Consider the following 14,102-nt stretch of genomic DNA (forward strand, 5'->3'; position numbering starts at 1 on the left):
ATTACTTGAACAACTCACAGATTTAACATACACACAGGAGTGATTTGGAAATGGAACGAAGACTGTAAACATGCCTTCCATAAATGTAAAGACTTAATCACATCCGAGAAAGTTTTGGCTCATTACAACCCATCACTACCAATCAGACTGGCGTGCGATGCATCCCCTTATGGCATAGGAGCGGTATTGTCCCATAGATTCCCTGATGGCTCGGAACGGCCGATAGCTTTTGCGTCACGCTCATTGAACTCAGCTGAGCGTAACTATTCCCAGATAGACAGGGAAGCACTCAGCCTGGTATGGGGAGTGAAGAAATTCAACCATTACCTGCACGGACAAAAATTTACCTTGCTGACTGACCATCAACCCCTCATCTCCATATTCAACCCTAAGAAAGGTGTCCCCATTATGACGGCACAAAGACTACAGAGGTGGTCCCTTTTTCTAGGGGCACACCAATACAACATTGAATACAAAGGGTCAAAACAGCATGGGAATGCTGACGGTTTATCGCGCCTGCCGTTGCCAACGATAGAAGAGGCACCTACAGTAGACCCAGTAGAGATATTCCACTCTACCATAGTGGAATGTCTACCGGTGACAAATTCTGCCATTGAAAGGGAGACAAGAAATGACCCTACTCTCTCACGGGTCTACGATTTAACAATGAAGGGATGGCCAGCACATGGCGAACCACTGTTGCTAGCATTCTCGCAAAGAAGAGAACAGCTGTCAGTGTGCCGAGGAACCTTGATGTGTGGATCCAGAGTGGTGATTCCACCCAAACTCCAGGATAAAGTGCTAAAGGAGCTTCACGAGGGGCATCTGGGTGGAGTGAAAATGAAGAACCTAGCTAGGGCGTTTGTATGGTGGCCAGGTATCGATGGAGACATTGAAGACATGACCAAGAGCTGCCTAGGATGCCAGAAGGTCCAAAATGCTCCGCCACAGGCCCCTCTACATCCATGGGAGTGGCCCTCATCTCCCTGGCAAAGGGTGCACATCGACTTTGCTGGTCCATTTATGGATTCAATGTTCTTAATCGCAGTTGATGCACACTCCAAGTGGCCGGAGGTAATAAAGATGTCCTCCACCACCACGGAAAAAACCATCACAGTATTAAGGACCATATTTGCCAGGAATGGGCTGCCGGAACAGATATGTTCTGATAATGGACCGCAATTTGTGTCCGAAGAATTCAGAAAGTTCTTAAAGAACAATGGGGTAAAGCACTACACGTCCGCCCCATACCATCCCGCCACCAATGGATTGGCTGAAAGGTTTGTCCAGACCTTTAAGAAGGCCATAAAGGCCATGGGTAATGAAGACATAAAACTTCAGCACAAGGTGGATAACTTCTTATTTGCATATAGGAATGCAACACATATGGTTACAAACCAAACTCCCGCCATGATGTTCTACAATAGAAACCTAAGATGCCGGCTGGATTTGGTCAAGCCCAACATCCGAAGGGACGTGGAGAACTGGCAGTTTCAGGGCATGAATGAAAGGCCAACTAGGGCCTTCCAGATAGGCCAACCGGTTTTGGCCCGGGACTACCGTACCGAGAAATGGCAGCCTGGAACTATCTGCACACGACTAGGACCACTGATGTATACCGTGGACATCGGAGAAAGCATAATAAGGCGCCATGCTGACCAAATCATCAAGTCATCCGAAAAGGGACAACCTACACCACCACGCTATACATCTAACAATGAAGTAGAGATACCCATATCTACCTCCGATCCGGTGATACTGGAACCCGATGAACCCGACACTGGCCTTCAAGCCGAATCAGCCTTGCCAGAAGAACCTACTACACCACCAGAAACGACTACACCCCCGAGGCGTTATCCGGACCGAGTCAGGAAGCCTCCTGAGAGACTAACTTATAATTAATTAATACAGCAATGTATATTATTTTGCATATAACATGTAATTAATAATTACTTAAAATATGATGTACTAGTTAGCTAGAAGGGGAGGAATTGTGGTGTATGTGCCTTTAAGAGCAATTGTGGTGTCTGTGCCTTTAAGAGCCCCAGGTGTGCGTAATGCCGGTAATTGCCACTTGGGCTATATAAGCCTGTGTATTGTGTATATCCTTTAGAAATCCCCCCCAGACATGCTTAGTAAATACCTATGAACCAACTCCTGTCTTCAGTGTCTTTATCTACACACGGACACTACAGTACTGAGTTTGGATGATCAGCCATGATCTCATTGAATGGCAGAGCAGGCTCGAGGGGCCGAATGGCCTACTCCTGCTCCTATCTTCTATGTTTCTGCCATCCCAGGTATCAGTCTGGTGAATCTTCGCTGCACTCCTTCCATGGCAAGAACATCCTTCCTCAGATAAGGCGACCAAAACTGCACACAATACTCGAGGTGTGGTCTCACCAAGGCCCTGTACAACTGCAGCAAGACATCCTTGCTCCTGTACTCGAATCCTCTCACTACGAAGGCCAACATACCATTTGCCTTCTTAACTGCCTGCTGCACCTGCATGCTTACCTTCAGCGACTGGTGCACAAGGACACCGAGGTCTCTTTGCACTTCCTCTTCTCCCAATCTATTGCCGTTCAGATAATAATCTGCCTTCCTGTTTTTGCCACCAAAGTGGATAACCTCGCATTTATCTACATTATACTGCATCTGCCCAATTACCCAACCTGTCCAAACCATCCTGGAGTTTCTCGGTATCCTCCTCACAGCACACACACCCACCCAGCTTTGTGTCATCTGCAAACTTGGAGGTATTCCATCTAGTTCCCTCGTCTAGATCATTAATATATATTGTGAATAGCTGGGGTACTAGCACCAATCCCTGTGTAAGGCTGGGGCTTCTTTAAACTGGTTTAAAGTAATTTTCCTGGTCTTGCAGCCTTTGCCTGCACTCAGACCAATTCCAATAAAACCAATTTTAAAACAGCGGTTTCGAATCGCTACCCCTCCTTCCAGTTCTGACTGCAGGGCTTATAATTATTGATATTAAAACAAACACGTAGTTTGGATGAGAGAAAAAATCAAGTTTTATGAACTAAAAGAAACTATAATCAAAATATCAAACTATCCCACATGAACACAGTAATTACAGTAAAATTGCTTAAAATGGGGTAAGGCAGACGGCAAAAATGAGGGGTAAGTGACTACAATGTTGATTAAACAATCTTAGCAATCCCCTGAAATTACCATCCCCCAACTCCTGCTAGGATGCCTTGTTGAGGAGTCAGAAACTCCGCTCACCTTTGGTCCAGCGAAGTGAGAGAGAGAGAGAGAGAGAGAGAGGCTCAGCTGTGATCCCGCGAAGTGAGAGAGAGAGAGAGAGAGAGGCTCAGCTGTGGTCCCGCGAAGTGAGAGAGAGAGAGAGAGAGGCTCACCTGTGGTCCAGCGAAGTGAGAGAGAGAGAGAGAGAGAGGCTCACCTGTGGTCCCGCGAAGTGAGAGAGAGAGAGAGAGAGAGAGAGAGGCTCACCTGTGGTCCAGCGAAGTGAGAGAGAGAGAGAGAGAGAGGCTCACCTGTGGTCCCGCGAAGTGAGAGAGAGAGAGAGAGAGGCTCACCTATGGTCCAGCGAAGTGAGAGAGAGAGAGAGAGAGAGCTCACCTATGGTCCAGCGAAGTGAGAGAGAGAGAGAGAGCTCACCTATGGTCCAGCGAAGTGAGAGAGAGAGAGAGAGAGAGAGAGGCTCACCTGTGGTCCAGCGAAGTGAGAGAGTGAGAGAGAGAGGCTCACCTGTGGTCCAGCGAAGTGAGAGAGAGAGAGAGAGACAGGCTCACCTGTGGTCCAGCGAAGTGAGAGAGAGAGAGAGAGAGAGAGGCTCACCTGTGGTCCAGCGAAGTGAGAGAGAGAGAGAGAGAGAGAGGCTCAGCTGTGGTCCCGCAAAGTGAGAGAGAGAGAGAGAGAGAGAGGCTCACATGTGGTCCCGCGAAGTGAGAGAGAGAGAGAGAGAGAGAGAGGCTCACCTGTGGTCCAGCGAAGTGAGAGAGAGAGAGAGAGAGAGAGAGAGAGAGCTCACCTATGGTCCAGCGAAGTGAGAGAGAGAGAGAGAGCTCACCTGTGGTCCAGCGAAGTGAGAGAGAGAGGCTCAACTGTGGTCCAGCGAAGTGAGAGAGTGAGAGAGAGAGGCTCACCTGTGGTCCAGCGAAGTGAGAGAGAGAGAGAGAGAGAGGCTCACCTGTGGTCCAGCGAAGTGAGAGAGAGAGGGAGAGAGAGAGGCTCACCTGTGGTCCCGCGAAGTGAGAGAGAGAGAGAGAGAGAGGCTCACCTGTGGTCCCGCGAAGTGAGAGAGAGAGAGAGAGAGAGAGAGAGAGAGAGGCTCACCTGTGGTCCAGCGAAGTGAGAGAGAGAGAGAGAGAGCTCACCTGTAGTCCAGCGAAGTGAGAGAGAGAGAGAGAGAGAGAGGCTCACCTATGGTCCAGCGAAGTGAGAGAGAGAGAGAGAGAGAGCTCACCTATGGTCCAGCGAAGTGAGCGAGAGAGAGAGAGAGAGAGCTCACCTATGGTCCAGCGAAGTGAGAGAGAGAGAGAGAGAGAGAGAGAGAGGCTCACCTGTGGTCCAGCGAAGTGAGAGAGGGAGGCTCACCTGTGGTCCAGCGAAGTGAGAGAGAGAGAGAGAGAGAGAGAGAGGCTCACCTGTGGTCCAGCGAAGTGAGAGAGAGAGAGAGAGAGGCTCACCTGTGGTCCAGCGAAGTGAGAGAGAGAGAGAGAGAGAGAGAGGCTCAACTGTGGTCCAGCGAAGTGAGAGAGAGAGAGAGAGAGAGGCTCACCTGTGGTCCAGTGAAGTGAGAGAGAGAGAGAGAGAGAGGCTCACCTATGGTCCAGCGAAGTGAGAGAGAGAGAGAGAGAGAGAGGCTCACCTGCGGTCCAGCGAAGTGAGAGAGAGAGAGAGAGAGAGCTCACCTGTGGTCCAGCGAAGTGAGAGAGAGAGAGAGAGAGAGGCTCACCTGTGGTCCCACGAAGTGAGAGAGAGAGAGAGAGCTCACCTGTGGTCCAGCGAAGTGAGAGAGAGAGAGATTTCTTCACCCAGAGAAGAGGCGTCCGACAGGGCTGCAATTTGAGCCCGACCCTGTTCAACATATACATAAATGAATTAGCAGACATGCTGGAGCAAAGCGAGTCACCAGGTCTCCGTCTCCTTGATGGAGAAGTGAAATCCCTGTTCTATGCAGACGACCTGGTTCTGCTGTCTCCCACAGAACAGGGATTACAGCAACAACTAGACCTACTCGACAAATACTGCCAAAATTGGGCTCTAACAGTAAATCTAAAGAAAACCAACATCATGATTTTTCAAAAAAGGCCCAGATGTCAGGAAAACAAATACCAATTTACCCTCAGTGATACCGCTATAGGACACACTATGAGCTACACCTACCTTGGTCTAACTATTACAGCATCAGGGAGCTTCAGCATAGCAGTGAATGCACTAAAAGAAAAAGCCCGAAGAGCCCTATATGCAATAAAAAGAAAATTCTACAACATCCAAATCCCAATCAAAATCTGGCTCAAAATATTTGACAGCATAATCCTGCCCATTGCACTGTACGGTAGTGAAGTATGGGGCCCGCTAAATCACCAAAGCTACACTAAATGGGAAAAACACACAATAGAAGCCCTACATGCAGAATTCTGCCGAAGCATCCTTCGCACCCAAAGAAAAACGCCAACAAATGCATGCAGAGCCGAACTAGGCAGATACCCACTGATAATAAACATCCAAAAACGAGCACTAAACTTCCTAAATCACCTCAAATCTAGCTCCCCAGACACCCTTCATTTCAAAGCCTTTCAGACCCAAGAGCTAAACCCAGAAAAGAGTCCCCTGAGTCAGCTGCTACTGAAACTAAGTACTCAGCCGGACCCTGACCAGCCCCAGACCAACACAGCCGTCCAAACACCAATCCGAGTGAACCAAATCATTAAACAATGCAAAGAAACCTACCTGGAACATTGGAACAAAATAACCGAAAGCCAAAGCAGATTAGAATGTTACCGGGCCCTAAAAAGAGATTATAAACTGGCAGACTACCTCACGACCATCAGAGACACAAAACAGAGACAGACCCTCACCAGGTACAGACTAAGCGACCACCAACTGGAAATTGAAAAAGGCAGATACAAGAAATCCTGGCAGCCTAGAGAGAATAGAATATGCGATCAATGTCTGGCCGGCGAGGTTGAAACAGAAATGCATTTCCTCCTAAAATGCGAAAAATTCAACACATCAAGAAACATATTATTCAACAAGCTAAGCCAAACAACCCCAGATTTCAAGGAATTGGATGACCTGTCAAAATTGAGATTAGTCCTGGGAGAAGGAGACAGACCATACCTTGGGGCCAAATATGTAACAACATGTCACAACCTGAGGACTGTTTAAAAGTAAGACTGTTTAAAATTAATATTGTTTAAAAGTAATATTGTATGTACCCAACAAATGTCAAATCGATTGACACCTACAGAATGTTGGAAAACTGTACCTTTTTGCTATGTAAGCTTTGGCAATATGGTTCTCTGTAAACTTTCATGCCAATAAAGCATTTGAATTGGAATTGGAATTGGATTAGTCAGAGTAGAAATAGAAGGATATTTCAGATGAATACGTGGCTAGAGGAATGGTGCAACGGGGAGGGATTCAAATTCCTGGGACATTGGAACCTGTTCTGGAGGAGGTGGGACCAGTACAAAATGGACGGTTTGCACCTGGGCAGGGCCGGGACCGATGTCCTAGGGGGAGTGTTTGCTAATGTTCTGGGGGAGGGTTTAAACTAAAATGGCAGGGGGTTGGGGACCTGAGCAGGGAGTCAGAGGAAAGGGAAACGAGGATAAAAGCAAAAGACAGGAAGGAGAAAAACAAAAGTGGCAGGCAGAGAAATCAAGGGCTAGATTTTCAGTATAGGCAGTTTTGGGGCGCTAACCTTAGCGCCCGCCCGAAGTTAGCGCCCGCCCCAAAGTAGCGCCCCGTTGCCGGAAATTCAGTGGCTTCGCCCTAAGAGATTGGTGGAGCGCTAAAAGAGGCGTTCCACTACTATCTTTAGGCGCTAAGCCGGCGGTCCAGAGGGATAGCGCCCAGGCGGGGCGCAGCGCGGGTGCGGTCATTTTTGGACTGACAGCAGACCCCGTGGCGCCGACCAGCTCTTAAAGGGGGAAGGGACGAATTGGTCTGCTGCCACGCCCTGCACACTGCAGCCTTGCAAAGAGGCCTCAACACTGCTGCTCAGCCCCAGGGAGCCATGGCAACGCCAAAGAAGGCCCGTCAGCGTGCCCTGCGCTTCTCAGAGGGTGATCTGGACATAATGGTCACAGCTCTGGAGGTGAGGCGCAAGATCTTGTTCCCAGAGAGTGGGAGGAATCCAACCCACCACGACTACACCAAAGCCTGGAAGCAGATCGCCCAGAGGGTGACGTTCACCGGCGATGCCCCCAGGACCCACAAACAATGTCGTAAAAAATACAACGACCTGACCAGGATTGTCAGGGTGAGTACCCTTTCCAGTCTCCTCCTCATTCTTGCATGTACACCTGACATGATGGGCAAAGGGAGCTGAAAGTCCTATTGGCCAGCCCTCAGCCAGCAGCATTGGGACAGTCATGAGCATCAATTGGCCATTCGGCACTCTACACTCTGGCCAAGCTATTCCACCATGGGAGGCAGTGCACACTACATCAGGGCTTCACTCTGGCCAAGCTATTCCACCATGGGAGGCAGTGCACACTACATCAGGGCTTCACTCTGGCCAAGCTATTCCACCATGGGAGGCAGTGCACACTACATCAGGGCTTCACTCTGGCCAAGCTATTCCACCATGGGAGGCTGTGCACACTACATCAGGGCTTCACTCTGGCCAAGCTATTCCACCATGGGAGGCAGTGCACACGACATCAGGGCTACACTGCGCACTTACAGCCCGTCCTTTCTCTTGCAGGCTAAAGTAGCCTTTAATCGCCAGGCCCGTGCCAGGGGTGGCCGCGCCAAGCTGCAGAAGCTCACTCGGCTGGAGGAGCGCGTGTGTGTGCTCATGGGAGCCCGTGTGATCGTCCCCACAGCGTGCGGAGTAGCCGACCCTCCACTGCCCGGCAATGGTAAGGACCTCGCCTTTTGGCCCTCTCGCGTCGCACTGGCCCATCCGAGCTACCTCCTTTGCCACTGTCCCACCAATGCGCTGAATGCCACCAGTCCTAACTCCCTCGCTGATGCCGTCTCCTCACTCTGAAGCTACTCTTGTGCATTCCTGCTTTCAGCTGGTGACGACCAGGACCCTGAAGCTGCCAGTGACAGCACCTCCGAGCAGGAGGAGGAGGAGGAGCAAGCCGGACCATCGGGGGAACAGTCACGTCCCGCAGGAGAGGAGGAAATGCTTGACACCTCCTCACTGGACGAGTGCCTGGAGGAACTGTCGCAGGGCAATGCAGCTTCTGGGACCAGTGGCGTCCAGCCACCCAGGAGCCGTGCGCGTGGCCCGCGGCCTTCCCCCCAAAGGGGGCAAGGATCAGAGGGGAGTGCTGCTGATCGGCACACTCGCCGCCACCAACGTGGCAAGGGTCCCCTAGTTCGGCTCCCTCCTCCCCAGCGGGAGAGTCGCGACTCCAGTCCGGACACCTTCACCTCGGAGGAGGTGCGGAAGCTGGATAAGATGGCCGAGGATTCGGACCGGCGCCACACGGAGCTCATGAGCGTGGTGGGGCGCATGCCTGAGGCCATCGAGTCGCTGGCGACCAGTGTGCGCGAGTTCGGGGCAGCAACTGCCGCGAGTGGCGGCATGCTGACTGATGCCGTCAAGACCCTGGCGGATGTGATGCGGGCGCACACCAGGACAACAGGGGCACTCACTGCTGCCACACGCGCTGTCTCAGGCAGGCATCGCCAGGGCAGCCGCCGCGCTGGACCATCCCAGCAAGCCGCCCCTCGGCTGATTGTTGCGGATCCTGCAGTGCGGGCCCGGCCGAGTGCCACCGCGCCACAGCACCAGCCAGCGCATCCCAGATGCCAGCTGGCCCACATTGCGCCATCCGTCGCCGCCATTCCCCCACTGGGGCGTCAAGGGCAAGCGGCTGCAGCTGATGGTGGCCAGGCTCAGGTGCGCCACTCAGCAGACGGCCCCTCGAGGCCCAAACGCCGTGTAGGCCGCCCCCCAGCGGCATCTGGCGGAAGGGCATCTGAGCCTCAGGCGCCTTCCCCCAGCCTCGCAGCAGCCACTGGGCAGAGCTTGCGAAGGAGCAGCAGGCCGGGCAGGGGAGGCAAAAGGCTGGGCAAGGTCTCGCCCTCGCGGGCCACTCAGTAGAGGGTGTGGCCAGCTTTCCTTTTATATGGCGGTGGCCATCTTTATTTTGCACATGGTTGTGTTGTTGGAGGGCTTATTTTTTGCGTTAGGCCGACGTTGAGGCCCGGTTTGAAGAAATGTGAGTGACTCCTCCCCAGTTTGTGGGAGTGAGTCGTTTGTTGGGCTTTTTGTGGGGCCCGTTTATTGTTTTTGGGGATTCATGTGGGAAGGGCTTTTCATTTTTGTGTAATAAATAATTATCTTTATTCATGCAGTCTCCATGGTTGTTCTTCTTAGTGTTTGTTGGCTTCGCCGGCTGAGGGCTTGCGAAGCGGCTGCATTCATCTTCCCTCATGGCCCCTGGCCATTCCCTGACAGGGGGCTTAGAAGTACCGTGTAATAAGGTGGCGTCGTGCGGCCCTTGGCCCTGGTCGCTCCCTCCTGGGAACGTACTCCTGCTCCTCCTCATGCTCCTCCTGCTCCTCCTCCTGAGGTGCTGGTCCAACGTCAGGTGGCAGTGCCTGAGTCCTGCGGATAGCCAGGTTGTGTAGCATGCAGCAAACCACCACAAATTGGGAGACCCAGTCCGGCGAATACTGGAGAGCTCCTCCGGAGCGATCAAGGCAGCGGAACCGCTGCTTGAGGACCCCAATAGTTTGCTCGATGATGTTGCGGGTGGTTTGATGGCTCTCGTTGTAGGCCTCTTCAGCAGCGGTCCTGGGCGTGCGGAGCGGGGTCATGAGCCAGGTGCACAAAGGATAGCCTTTGTCCCCGAGTAGCCATCCTCTTGGGGGAGGCTGTGCCTGGAACATGTCATGCACAGTACTCTGCCGCAGGATAAAGACATCGTGGCTGCTGCCTGGGAAGCTGGCATTGACTGCCATGATGCGCTGCTTGTGGTCACACACCAGCTGCACATTCAGAGAATGGTAGCCCTTCCTGTTGCGATACTGCTCGCCATGCTCCAGAGGGGCCCGCAAAGCCACATGCGTACAGTCAATGGCGCCCTGCACCAAGGGGAATTCCCCGAGTCTGGAAAATCCCAATGCGCGCTGATGCTGGCTCTCCAGGGCCATGGGGAAGGAGATGAATTGGCTTCTCCTTCTGAACAGTGCTTCGGTCACCTGGCGGATGCAGCGATGCGCGCCGTACTGGGAGATGTTTGCTATGTCCCCAGCAGCGTATTGGAAGGAGCCGGTGGCATAGAAGTTCAATGCCACCGTCACCTTCACTTCCACCGACAGAGACGTCCTGCACCTGAGCTTTGGCCGCAGATCTCGGCGAAGCAGGTGGCAGATCTCTGCAATCACCTCCTTTCGGAATCGGAGCCTTTTAACACATCGCGCGGCACTCATGTTTAGGTAGGAGCGCTGCTGGCAGTATAGCCTGACTGGGTAAGGCCTACGTGGCCGACGCCTGTAGCCCCCTCTGCCTCTAGCCAGGGCTGCCCCTCTCACAATGCGCCTGCGAGCCCTACGGACATGGAGCTGCAGCTCTGCGTTGGCACCCCATGCAACCCCCATCAAATCCTGGCAAACACTCAAATTTCCAAAAGGCCACTTGCAGCGCTCTGGCCTGAGTCCAAAAATACCTGAGCTCTTGCTGCTTGAAACCAGTTAGCTATCCTCCTTGTTGTGTCTCCAGAAATGCATTGCACAAGAGTGTTTTCTGAAAAAAGGCTGGCCTTTATACTGGAGAGCACGTCCCCTTTAATTTGCGCCCCCCGGGGCCCGCGCTGGTTGTGTTGCGTTCCTTTTTCCAAACGCTCCGGCCGCCAGCCGCACAATGGGGCGGTCTGACTGAAGTTTGGAATCGGGGCGGCCAAAGGGCGTTGCACGAGGATGTGACGTCATTTTCTGCGCGCGCATCCGGGCGGGCGCTAAACTTTGCGCCGGCGCTAACGGGCAACTTAATTTGGGGCGGGGCGCAAACTGCGCTGCGCACGGGCGCTACACGCATAGCGCCCGAAAATCACTTCTCTTAAGGCGCTAACTGCTGGCGCTAGCAACTGAAAATCTAGCCCCAAGGGTTTAAATCAAACATGGCCACAGTAAATAATAATTCTAAAAGTGTTAAAAAAACAAGCCTGAAGGCTTTGTGTCTTAATGCGAGCAGCATGCGTAATAAGGTGGATGAATTAGCTGCGCAAATAGAGGTAAACGAATATGATATGATTGGGATTACGGAAACATGGCTCCAGGGTGGCCAAGGCTGGGAACTCAACATCCAGGGGTATTCAATATTCAGGAAAGATGGGCAATAAGGAAAATGAGGTGGGGTAGCATTGTTGGTTAAAGAGGGGATTAACACAATTGAAAGGAAGGGTATTAGCTCTGATGATGTGGAATCTGTATGAGTAGAACTGAGAAATAACAAGGGGCAGAAAACGTTAGTGGGAGTGGTATATAGACCTCCAAACAGTAATGCGGAGGTTGGGGACGGCATTAAACAGGAAATTAGAGAAGTGTGCAATAAGGGCACAGCAGTTATCATGGGTGACTTTAATCTACATATAGATTGGGCTAACCAAATTAGTAACAATACTGTGGAGGAGGAATTCCTGGAGTGTAGACGGGATGGTTTCCTGGACCAATATGTTGAGGAACCAACTAGAGATCAGGCCATCTTAGACTGGGTATTATGTAATGAGAAAGGATTAATTAGCAAGCTTGTTGTGCGAGGCCCCTTGGGTCAGAGCGATCATAATGTGATAGAATTCTTCATTAAGATGGAGAGTGAAATAGTTGACTCGGAGACCAGGGTCCTGAATTTATATAAAGGAGACCACGATGGTATGAGGTGTGAGTTGGGTAGGATTGATTGGGGAATGTCACTCAAAGGGTTGACGGTGGATGGGCAATGGCAAACATTCAAAGATCGCATGGATGAACTACAGAACTTGTTCATCCCAGTTTGGCATAAAAATAAAACAAAAAAGGTGACTCAACTGTAGCTAACAAGGGAAATTAGGGATAGCATAAGATCCAAGGAGAGGACATATAAATTGGCCAGAAAAAGCAGTAAACCTGAGGATTGGGAGCAGTTTAGTATTCAACAAAGGAGGACAAGGGGATTAATTAAGAGTGGGAAAATAGAGTATGAGAGTAAGCTTGCACGGAACATAAAAACTGACTGTAAAAGCTTTTATAGATATGTGAAGAGAAAAAGATTGGTGAAGTCAAGCGTAGGTCCCTTGCAGTCAGAATCAGGGGCATTTATAATGGGGAACAAAGAAATGGCTGACCAATTAAATACATACTTTTGTTCTGTCTTCACAAAGGAGGACACAAATAACCCCCCAAAGATGTCAGGGAACATAGTGTCTAATGAAAGGGAGGAACTGATAGAAATCAGTATTTGTAGGGAAATGGTGTTAGGGAAATTGATGGGATTGAGGGCTGATAAATCCCCAAGGCCTGATAATCTACATCCCAGGGTACTTAAGGAAGTGGCCCTAGAAATAGTAGATGCATTGCTGGTCATCTTCCAAAATTCGATCGACTCTGGAACAGTACCCATGGATTGGTGGGTAGCTAATGTTACCCCACTGTTCAAAAAGGGTGGTAGAGAGAAAACGGGGAATTACAGACATCGGTAATGGGGAAAATGCTAGAATCCATTATAAAGGATGTAATAGCAGAGCACTTGGAAAAAAGTGACCGGATCGGACAAGGTCAACATGGATTTACAAAAGGTAAATCGTGCTTGACTAATCTACTGGAATTTTGAGGATGTAACTGGTAAAATAGATAAGGGAGAACCAGTGGATGTGGTGTATTTGGATTTTCAAAAGGCTTTCGATAAGGTCCCGCATAAGAGATTAGCGTGTAAAATTAAGGCACATGGGATTGGGGGCAAGGTATTGACTTGGATAGAGAACTGGTTGGCAGACAGAAAGCAAAGAGTTGGAATAAACGTCTCTTTTTCCGAGTGGCAGGCAGTGACTAGTGGGGTACCGCAGGGATCGGTCCTTGGACCCCAGCTATTCACAATATATATTAATGATCTGGACAAGGGAACTAGATGTAATGGCCCAGAAATTCGGGTCGGGGGCTTCCCGCGGGTGCAAGCCGCCGACCTGCACTTACCTTGCGCGCCGGCCTTTGAGCTGTGGGGCCCTGTGGGATTCCGATCCTGGGCCTGCTCCAGCAGTCGGCGCGCAGTGCTTGCATATCCCAGGGGCGCAGTTAGTTCCCCTGGGATCACGTGGGCCATAGGGAGCCATACGGAGCAGGGAACCCCGTGTGTACTCACCCGTGGAGACCCGAATTTCTGGGCCATTAATATCTCCAAGTTTGCAGACGACACAAAGCTGGGTGGGCGTGTGTGCTGTGAGGAGGATGCCGAGAAACTCCAGTATAATTTGGACAGGTTGGGTGATTGGACAAAAGCATGGCAGATGCAATATAACGTGGATAAATGTGAGGTTATCCACTTTGGTGGCAAAAACAGGAAGGCAGATTATTATCTGAATGGCAATAGATTGGGAGAAGGGGAAGTGCAATGAGACCTGGGCATCCTTATGCACCAGTCACTGAAAGTAAGCATGCAGGTGCAGCAGGCGGTTAAGAAGGCAAATGGTATGTTGGCCTTCATAGCGAGAGGGTTTGAGTACAGGAACAAGAATGTCTTGCTGCAGTTGTACATGGCCTTGGTGAGACCACACCTTGAGTATTGTGTGCAGTTTTGATCACCTTATCGGAGGAAGGATGTTCTTGCCATGGAAGGAGTGCAGCGAAGATTCACCAGGCTGATACCTGGGATGGCAGGAATGACGTATGAGGAGAGATTGGGTCGATTGGTCTTGTACTCGCTGGAGTTTAGAAGAATGAGAGGGGAT

Source organism: Somniosus microcephalus, chromosome 11 (assembly GCF_052327205.1).
Source record: "Somniosus microcephalus isolate GS21.2 chromosome 11, FLI_Smic_1.0, whole genome shotgun sequence".
Taxonomy (NCBI): Eukaryota; Metazoa; Chordata; class Chondrichthyes; order Squaliformes; family Somniosidae; genus Somniosus; species Somniosus microcephalus.